The sequence below is a fragment of the Ruditapes philippinarum genome, unplaced genomic scaffold (genome assembly GCF_026571515.1).
Source record: "Ruditapes philippinarum isolate M1 unplaced genomic scaffold, ASM2657151v2 ctg2390_1_1_1_1, whole genome shotgun sequence".
Lineage (NCBI taxonomy): Eukaryota > Metazoa > Mollusca > Bivalvia > Venerida > Veneridae > Ruditapes > Ruditapes philippinarum.
In genome coordinates, this window is record NW_026852461.1 from 223,017 (window position 1) to 232,102 (window position 9,086).

Sequence of the window (9,086 nt, forward strand, 5' to 3'; positions counted from 1 at the left end):
ACGTACAGGCATATTGTCGTCCTCCCGGAATATTAGTTCCTTGCATTAATGAGTTTTACACTACGCTATATTATTGCCGTTTTTATTAATGGACATAAAACAGTATTTCATATAAATTATTGTCACCTTACAGGTTTAGATGGAACTGGGACACATGAACCGAATTCAGTATTAAGCATGATCCATCGTTGTTTACAGAATTACGGATTTGGCGAGAAGGACTTTATCTATAATGCAGATAATTGCGGAGGTAAATCTTGTTTTTTGTATTAACTTATGTATAAAAATATTCAGCATATTTATTGGTTAATAATACTAAAACAAGTAATATAAAGTTAATAGCGTTACTTTTTCTTGTTAACTGTTTAAAATAAGAATAGATACACCCTGGCGTATCTTTGTTGGAGAGTAAACAGAGGGTTACACGAACACATTCAATTGAATATGGCTATTCCCGGGCATAAAAGTAAGTAGCTTGATATATTTATACATAGCATCGTTGCGTTTGGGTTGTGACTGCATATTATTGAGCGTTGGTAATGTTACTAAAGTAATAAAAATCCTTATGTTTGGTCACAAAATTAAATAAAATCCTCATATTTTATTCAGATATAAATGAACACATAATTAAGTAACAGCCTACTCAAAAAGTTTATGGCTATAAGGTTGTTTTTTTATGTTTATGTGATAACTAATTCGTTTGTACTGTCATTCTTTAATTCTTTTTTTTATTGTTTATCTAAGGTGTCTTGTTGATGGTGGCTTCGGGCGAATAAAAAAGCTATTCAAGAGGTCTGATTGTGAGAGTCTGAGTCAATTTGCAGACATTGGGGATAAATCGGCAAGAAACAATTTCCCTATTTCATATCAAAATGAAAACGGTGATCAGACATGGAAATGGTAATTAATTTTCAACAAAGTTTTAATATTTATTTTTGATAACTAGTAAATAATATAATGTAGACTTAAACATTATAAAAATCATGTATAATTAGGATACTCGGAGTCACGCCGATCACTAGCAATACACATACATGTACATAGTAGAAACAAATAAAAAAGTTATTGATTTTATAATAATCTCTGAAGAAGAAAAAATGCAATGCCTAAAATATTTTTTTTAAATATTTTCCAAAAAGAATATACGTTATATACAGTATTTACTGCATTTTAATAAAATAACATTATTTTAACACAGGTATGACTGGAAGTCGTATTTGACCCGATTTTTCCTACAAGTGAAAGGCATACAGAAATATCACTGCTTCAGATTTTCTGCTGCAGACAAGTCGGCTGTGTTTGTTAAGGAAAGATCAGATAGCGAGGAAGTTCGGGTTCCGCTGATTAGACGTAATACTGACGTTCCAACAACAACATTTCCCGAGGTCATACAGCCCGCAGGATTAAGTCGTACACGTCGCGAATACTTATACCGTAACGTTAGAAAATATGTGCGTCCTGCATACCAAGATGCCACGTGCCCGCCATACACTGAAGAGTGATTCACGCTGCATGCGTAAAGACTGAGTGATGAATATTGTTAATGTTATCAAGTTCAATTGTTTCCATTTTTTTTAATTAACGTTTTGCTATTAAGTTTCGTAGGTTATGACAGCAGGTCAAAGTTTTATAATGATAAAATGTAATTGTTCTACATATATTATTCAAGAATACCTTGAAAACAGTGATATAAATTACTTTTTGCATAATATTATCTTACTTTTATATATTTTAATATTATTGTAGTTAGTGCAAAATTATAACTTTGGAAACACTTGACTTCATTTGTTATCTGCTAAACTACATTTGACGTCGTCATAATTATTATGACGTTACGTAAATCTGTCGTTGACGCTGCTTTAATGTACTCTTTTAAACCTATATATCTCAAAAACTATTTGCAATATCGATGTGAAATAAAGTGCAACGTGTAAAATAATGCATGTCCTAAAATATTAGCTATAAAACTAAAAATCGATAAAAAATGCCCGAGTGCCCTTTTTCTCGTGGCGGCGGTCATATATGCATAGTTTACATTAATGTTATTTGTTATTCATTTTAACCTTAAGGTCAGAAGCTTTAGTGTAAGCGTTTTTAACAATTAGAAATAGCTTTGGTTTATTTTAAAACTTAAAAAATAAGTTTGTTACAATTTGTAAGTAATCGTGTTAGGTTAAATCATAACGTCGACGTCTTACATTTATCATCTTTAGAAAATATTCATGTCTTTATATTTTTTGTAGGCGTCATAAATTTGTGTACTTCTTAAAACTATTCGCTTGAATAAACTGATACTTAAAATAATTCAGTATGATAATTTTGCCAGAAAGAGCGAAAATGTAAAGTGAAAGCATTGTCATATTGAATGTTTAGTCATTGTTGGAATTGGGTTAGCATAATATATTTATTGTAATTTATTATGCTTAAAAAGCGCACATTTTTGACTTGCATCAAAATTTTCCTAAGAATTCATCAAATTTTTCCTTAGAATTCATCCATTACAAAATTTGTCAAACGTATCGTTAACAAAAAAACAACGTAATATACGTTATGTTACAAATGTTTCAATTTATATGCTAATACAGGACTTTGTTTTATGACTACACGGAATTATGTGTAACTATAAACACTATTCTTCATGACACTCTCAGGAAATGAATGAGTCTATCAATATAAGTTTCATTCCATTCACAGATAAAGTGTGAATTATAACTGTCTATTGTCTCTAAGAGATAAGAAATAGATATAAATGTATATGTACATTTGTCCGCACATTTATTTATGTTGTAATGTATATATTTATATTGTTTGTTTTGCTTAATACTTCACTTTCTGTCAGTCGAAATTTTCATTATACGTAACAAATGCAAACTAAGTACTCGTGAATGAAATAGAAGATACATAATGAAATCCTTCTAAATACGTCTGGATTTAAAGAAATATCGGAACCAGAAATAGTACAGGTCAAAGTTTATCTAAGTTTTTTAAAGAACATTTGTTTCAGGGTTTATTATATCAAAATATGTACGTTGCTGAAATACACTTATCTTTACTTTATCAAAGAAATAACAATCTTTTATTTTTCTTTTTTTATTAAAAATGATACGTTGTTATTGAATAACAATTTAAGACGAAAGGAAAAGAGAAATAATACAAGTAAATTAAGACTTTTCCTGTGAGCAAAATAGATTTGAATATATTTTACTTTTTCTGATCATTTTGCAAATTCTATTAAGGGAATGAGTTTCGCTGCAAGGAAATAAGATTTAATAATATAATCATTTAATTAGAGAACATGTTGGTCTTAAGAAATTTACCTTTTGCACATTATATTGTATGGTTTAATGTTAGTACGTTAGGTGTTTGTAAGACCATATTATGATCATATTGCTCTCTCGTCGCCGTGTATACATTTCAATATCATAGAGCTCTTGACAATCAGATGTGTCAGCTTTTGTACAAATACCCTTGCTATATCAAAGTATGTGCTTATAAGAAACGAAATTCGTCTGGCTGTCAATCGCAAATTGCCATTTAACAATACATTGATTGATGTGGAGAAAACGAAGAAAGAAAATTACAATGGTATATCTTACCATGGCAATTTCTATTGACATGAGTTTCAATCTATATTAGAAATGATGAAAAAGGCTTTAAAATTACGGAAATTAAATTTTGAATGTCATTCTTTATAAATAACAATTCAAAATTGTATACCATTTAAAAATGAATTGATTTTTCAATCTTAGTCTTCCACTTAGATAATAAATAGAATCAATTACTTTCTTTGATAACTTATGTCGAAGGAATATAAATCAAAGCACAGAAGGCGCTGAATTTGTTTGGGTCTCAGAATGTCAGAAGGGTGAAGGTTGTGAGATTAGAAACCAATTTGTTTTTGGAATAGAGCCACCAATGCTTTCCAGTGTTTTAACTGTAGTAAATTGGCTATAAGACTAATTGCAACACTGATATTCAATTCAATGTTTATTTGACTTAAAAAAGTTTTTAAAAAATTGAGTTGCCTCGACTAGGATTTGAACTCCAGACCTCTCGATTCCTACGCGAGCGTGCAAACCCCTCGGCCACGGTGAAGTTATATGTTAACGGCCTGAAGAAAACCATATTATTTTAAATTAGGGTTTGTAACTCTTATTATTACGACGCTAAACCTGTTGATTAACACATATGTAAATAATCATGGAGCTTACTATAAGTATGTTTATCTATAAAGAATAAAACAATATTAGATATCTTCGACCATTCGGGAACTATTTTGCTTGAAAATTAATGCGCCTGTCATTTGACAATCTTTGAGCAGTGATCTCCCCTGAATTTTTCGGCGTTAGTGTACATATTAAGGGAAGTTACCACTTCAAAAAAGCGGACTACTTTCGGCATTTGCAATTAACAGCATCAGGGTCTGAAATTTCGCTACCATTATTTGTTTGGTCTGACGACCCAAACAAATAAAAACATAAATATATAAATATATTGTTTAGTTATTATAATGCAATTTACAATGCAGAAATGATTAAGAGAAATTTAGATATAAACAGGTATGTCTATTCTGTTTTGTTAAATTTTAAGTTATATGATGGTTTGCCAGCTGCACTGGTTCAGGAAGGCCTTGAGTGCCTCTTTGTGGACACTAAAATTAGTAATATTGATGTTTCTACTAATGTCTTAATAATGCAATCTTGTTCATTTGAACAATTTACTTATGTAAGTTATGAAGGGTCATCATTGCTATCCAGAACTGTGAAGGGTTGAGCGCACTGCTCCTCGGATCATTCTTTTCACAGGGTCTCTCCTTTCCAGAACCATGCCTGACTGTCAAATATTGTATCAAGAAATCGAAAAAGGTACGGCACTCCTGATTAACCGAACAATCTATTTGTACATATGTGTATATAAGTCAATGAATGGATATTTAGCATGACAAATAACATCTTAAAGAAACGTACACATCTCATATATATGTCAGTAAATGCCATGACAAGAATTTCATAAAATTTTCTCTAAAATTATTATGGTTTGATACTTTCACTGTCTAAAACAGCCTCGGTTTTTGTTGCATAAAAATAAATTTTCAGAGAGTAAAATACTAGAATGAATATTTCAATCATAAAGCTAAGTAAAACATAAACAAAGTAAGATCGCAATAAACAGTTGCTGTAATCAATTTTTTGTATCCCTCTTGGGTTTATTCTTAATCTAGTTTAGCATTATAAATGTTGGATAGTAAGTTCACAGAGAGGGCAATTTTCTTAGATAGGTTTATCTCTCATTTATGTTCTCCAATATAGTTGCATCTTTCTGAACAAGTTACTATATATATTTCAAACACGCAAGAATAATGGGAAATCGTCTAAATAAACATGCATGATGATAGATAACGCATTTAACAGCATCTTAATTTTAGACAAAACAATTCGTTCAATACTTTCTGAGTTTCTTTATAAATTATGATATTCAACAAGTACATTTTGTGTTTTTATTTGCATTTAATATTGTTAAAACATCTGTTATCATAATTAAAATAGTTATTTGAAATAAAATGGAATAAATCAAGCAATTATTGTTCTATAGATATGGATTCTGGGAGATAACACGCCTTATCTTTTATAAATGAAAAATGAAAAGAAGTAAAAGCCTTTAACCTTTGTCAGGCAACGATTATATTCGAAGACATTTTAATGATTTATCTATTGGGTTACATTAAATGTTTATTTGCAAAACAACGTAAGAGTCCGTGACTGCGGCACATTACCTGAATCAGCATATCAGCATCCGCGCAGTCTGATCAGGATACATGCTGTTTGCTTACAAACCCTATTTCAAGTAGAGAAACTGATAGCGAACAGCATAGATCCTGATTAGACTGCGCGGATGGTCAGGCTGGTCTGGATCCATGCTGGTCGCAAACGCATTACGAAGGTTGTGTCGTGACGCGGCTCAAATAGTCGTATTGCATCAATGTATCGAGATTAAAACATTTTGTCAACCAACTATAGCCAAATCATATGGGGAATATTGGAAACCATGGACCACAGGTTACCAAAGCTAGACTAAATTGAAGCACAAATATCTGCTCTGTCACATAAACTAAACTCAATGGACACGCGTGTCTTATCTCTTGGGCGACAATCGTTGATCTAAATAAACAGGTCTAGAGCATTGAATCAAGTAGGCATTTTGACAGCCAAACTTTGTGATGAAATTAAATCTAAACAGGCTGTAATAAATTAAAAACTCCGACTCTCAAAAGCTACAAAATTGTCACCATAGGTTTACAGGCTGAGCGTTTTTCGGAGGAGCTGTAAGATTTACGGTTGAGGTCCACGAGCGATAACTTCCTTTTTATAACTTGAAAGAATGTAATGCATTTGAGGGAAGAGTCGAAAGTTAACAAAAATGTTTCGTCGTATTTATTGTAATTCGATTGTTTGAACATTTAAATATTGACATACGGAAGTATGATTCTTTAGGCGACGTGTTCGGTTCGTTACAGGTGATCTCAAGTTAAGGACAGGCCAACATGATTTTTGTCAGGCGTATTAATGTTGACAGTAATGCAGATTTGCCGTGCAGTAGTCAATCATGTCAAGGCATTATCTGACCTAAATCTCGTGATAATCGTGTTAATCATTTCCGTAAAATGTTGTTATCTTTTTGTAAGGAAAGAAAAAATGCTATTTATGTAAAAGGCCTTCTTAAAAATGAAGATTTCACCTGTCAGGTTACTATTAGAAATCAAAATGCTGCAAGTGTTGTTGATTGAACTTAACAAAAAAGAAACTTCCCTTTTTTAAGTGCAGATATACACACATTTGGAAATAAGGATTTAAGTAGATTAAAGAAATTTTTGAAAAAGAATATTGCTGAGGGTTTATCCAATCTGATTAAAATCAGCTCTAAATAACGCTTTGCTTTTATAATGGTAGTTACAATGCAGAAGGGGTCCCCCAACATCAAAAGTTACAAATTTTTATCGGGTATGACCACCTTCAGCATGAAGGACTGCCTGGCATCGTTGGTGCAAAGATCGAATCAGCGCATTGATTTCGGTTTGTGGAATGATGTATCATCTTAGCTGAATGAAGTATGACAGTGGAAAAGCGCGACGTCTAACACGCTGGTCCAAATAATCACAAAGGCGTTCAATGGGATTTATATCAGGGCTTTTGGCAAGCCAGTCATTTATAAATTCAATGTTATTCACCCTGAGGAAATTCACAGTGCCCCTAGCTGTATGGCTTGTGGCAATATCATGTTGAATAAGAGTGATTGGCATTATTTTGAAACAGCGGCTTAACATGCCTGACAAGAATTATATCTCAGTAGCGTTAGGCATTCAAATTCTCTTAGATTACGACGCGATTGCGCACAGTTTTTGGCAGATATACGGTTGTTATGTGTACCAGGGGTGTGAGCAACAGTTGTTGCGGCAGTTTATAAGCGATTCCACAAGTGAATGTTTCAAATATGGCGGTCTTGACGCGTAGACGACATCTACGTGGTCAATCTTCTGTACGCCCTGTTGCTTAAAACGTTGCCTAAGGTGTCGGATATCACGATTTTAGGCATATAAAAATATATAAAAAACTGGAAAAGAAATTTCTTATTGACATAAAAGTCTATACACTGAAAGGTTTCATAAAATATAAACGAATCTTTTGGTTCGAGCATGCAAGTGAAAATCACGTTCAGCAGATTTCACCTGCAAAATTAATTAAAATCGTGTGAAAATTTGTTTTATCGGAAATATAATCGTTTGCCCAAATATATGTAGCTCATCTGACATTTTATTTATTTCTTTTATGTTATTTTGTTTAAATAACCGTATATCTCCACTTAAACACAATGGAAGTTTTTTTGTTCAGTATATAACAACGGAAACAATGTCCTAGTGTGTATTTTATACATTTTGATCAACAATGTAGAAAGTGTATTTTTAGATTTTGATTAATAATGTTTTGTTACGTGTGACAGAATTTCTCATTCTAATCTATAAATCAAACGTGACGTTTTATTAAATTAAGAAAAGACATAACTAACGGCTGTGCTGTAAAAAGATGCTGAAAGGTGTGTTTAAAAAAAGTGTTGATGAAATGTTACTTCTATCATCTGAATGTAGAGCAACTTAAATATAAATAAAAAAAATCATAAAATGACATTGTTATGTTTTCAGCTAACTTTAAAATACTTTTAAGATATTAAGCTGAGTAAAATTTCAGACGCCATCCACTTTTTTTATTTCTAGATCTCTTAACTGTGAAACTTTTGATTTTAAGGTAAGGATGGCTTGTTTATTATATATTTTAGCACAATTAGTCTATCAATAACTAGTTACATATTATATTGCTACTTGCAGCGTATAAAAATACTTGAAGCAAGTTACTAGAACATAATATTCCGTATGTATAGTAAAATGAATAACATACATGTATAACTGCATGGATTTTGGATATAACGAACCCCTATATAAACATTTAACCCTCAGACTGACAACGCCACGAAAACCATGTGCACGTGTTATTTTTTTTTGTCTTGCTTATAATCAATAGTTTCATTATTTTAATAAAACACTATATTTGATATTTTGCGAGTTCATTTTTTTCATGATTTTATTTTAGCTTCTAAATATACTTGATGTAGCATAAAAATGAGGACGGGTTATTTAATACCAGGCTTCATGTTGATGATAACTTAAATTAAAATGAACCATAGATGCTGAAGTAGGTTGTCCTCGTTTTTGGGGGCGCAAGCCCCCAATGTAATTACGATAAATTCAGCTTACTACCTTCTGAACGCGTTTAGGCTATCTTGCTGCGCTGAGCAAAAAAAATAGTTCCAATATTTTACCATAATATTCCGATCATCATAATACCTTATCTAATTTAAAATTGACTGGTCATTTTATTACTTAATTTTAAATCCTTTTATCACAAAATTACAAATACCATTGCTTTACGCGATTTGAATATTACTACGCTAGCAGTCGATAAAAATTTAATGAGAACCAGTTTATTTGTTCTACCTTCTGGTTCCCGATGCATGAGAGCCAAAGTACTTACAAAATT

General features: G+C 31.7%; 1 long non-coding RNA gene across 1 annotated transcript; it reads left to right on the forward strand.

Annotated features, from left to right (window-relative positions):
* The first annotated feature begins 353 nt into the window (after positions 1-353).
* Positions 354-1,777, forward strand: LOC132713132 (uncharacterized). Its single transcript, XR_009623406.1, has 3 exons — positions 354-466; positions 745-900; positions 1,199-1,777. It is a non-coding gene; the product is annotated as an uncharacterized LOC132713132 (long non-coding RNA).
* The last annotated feature ends 7,309 nt before the right edge of the window (positions 1,778-9,086 follow it).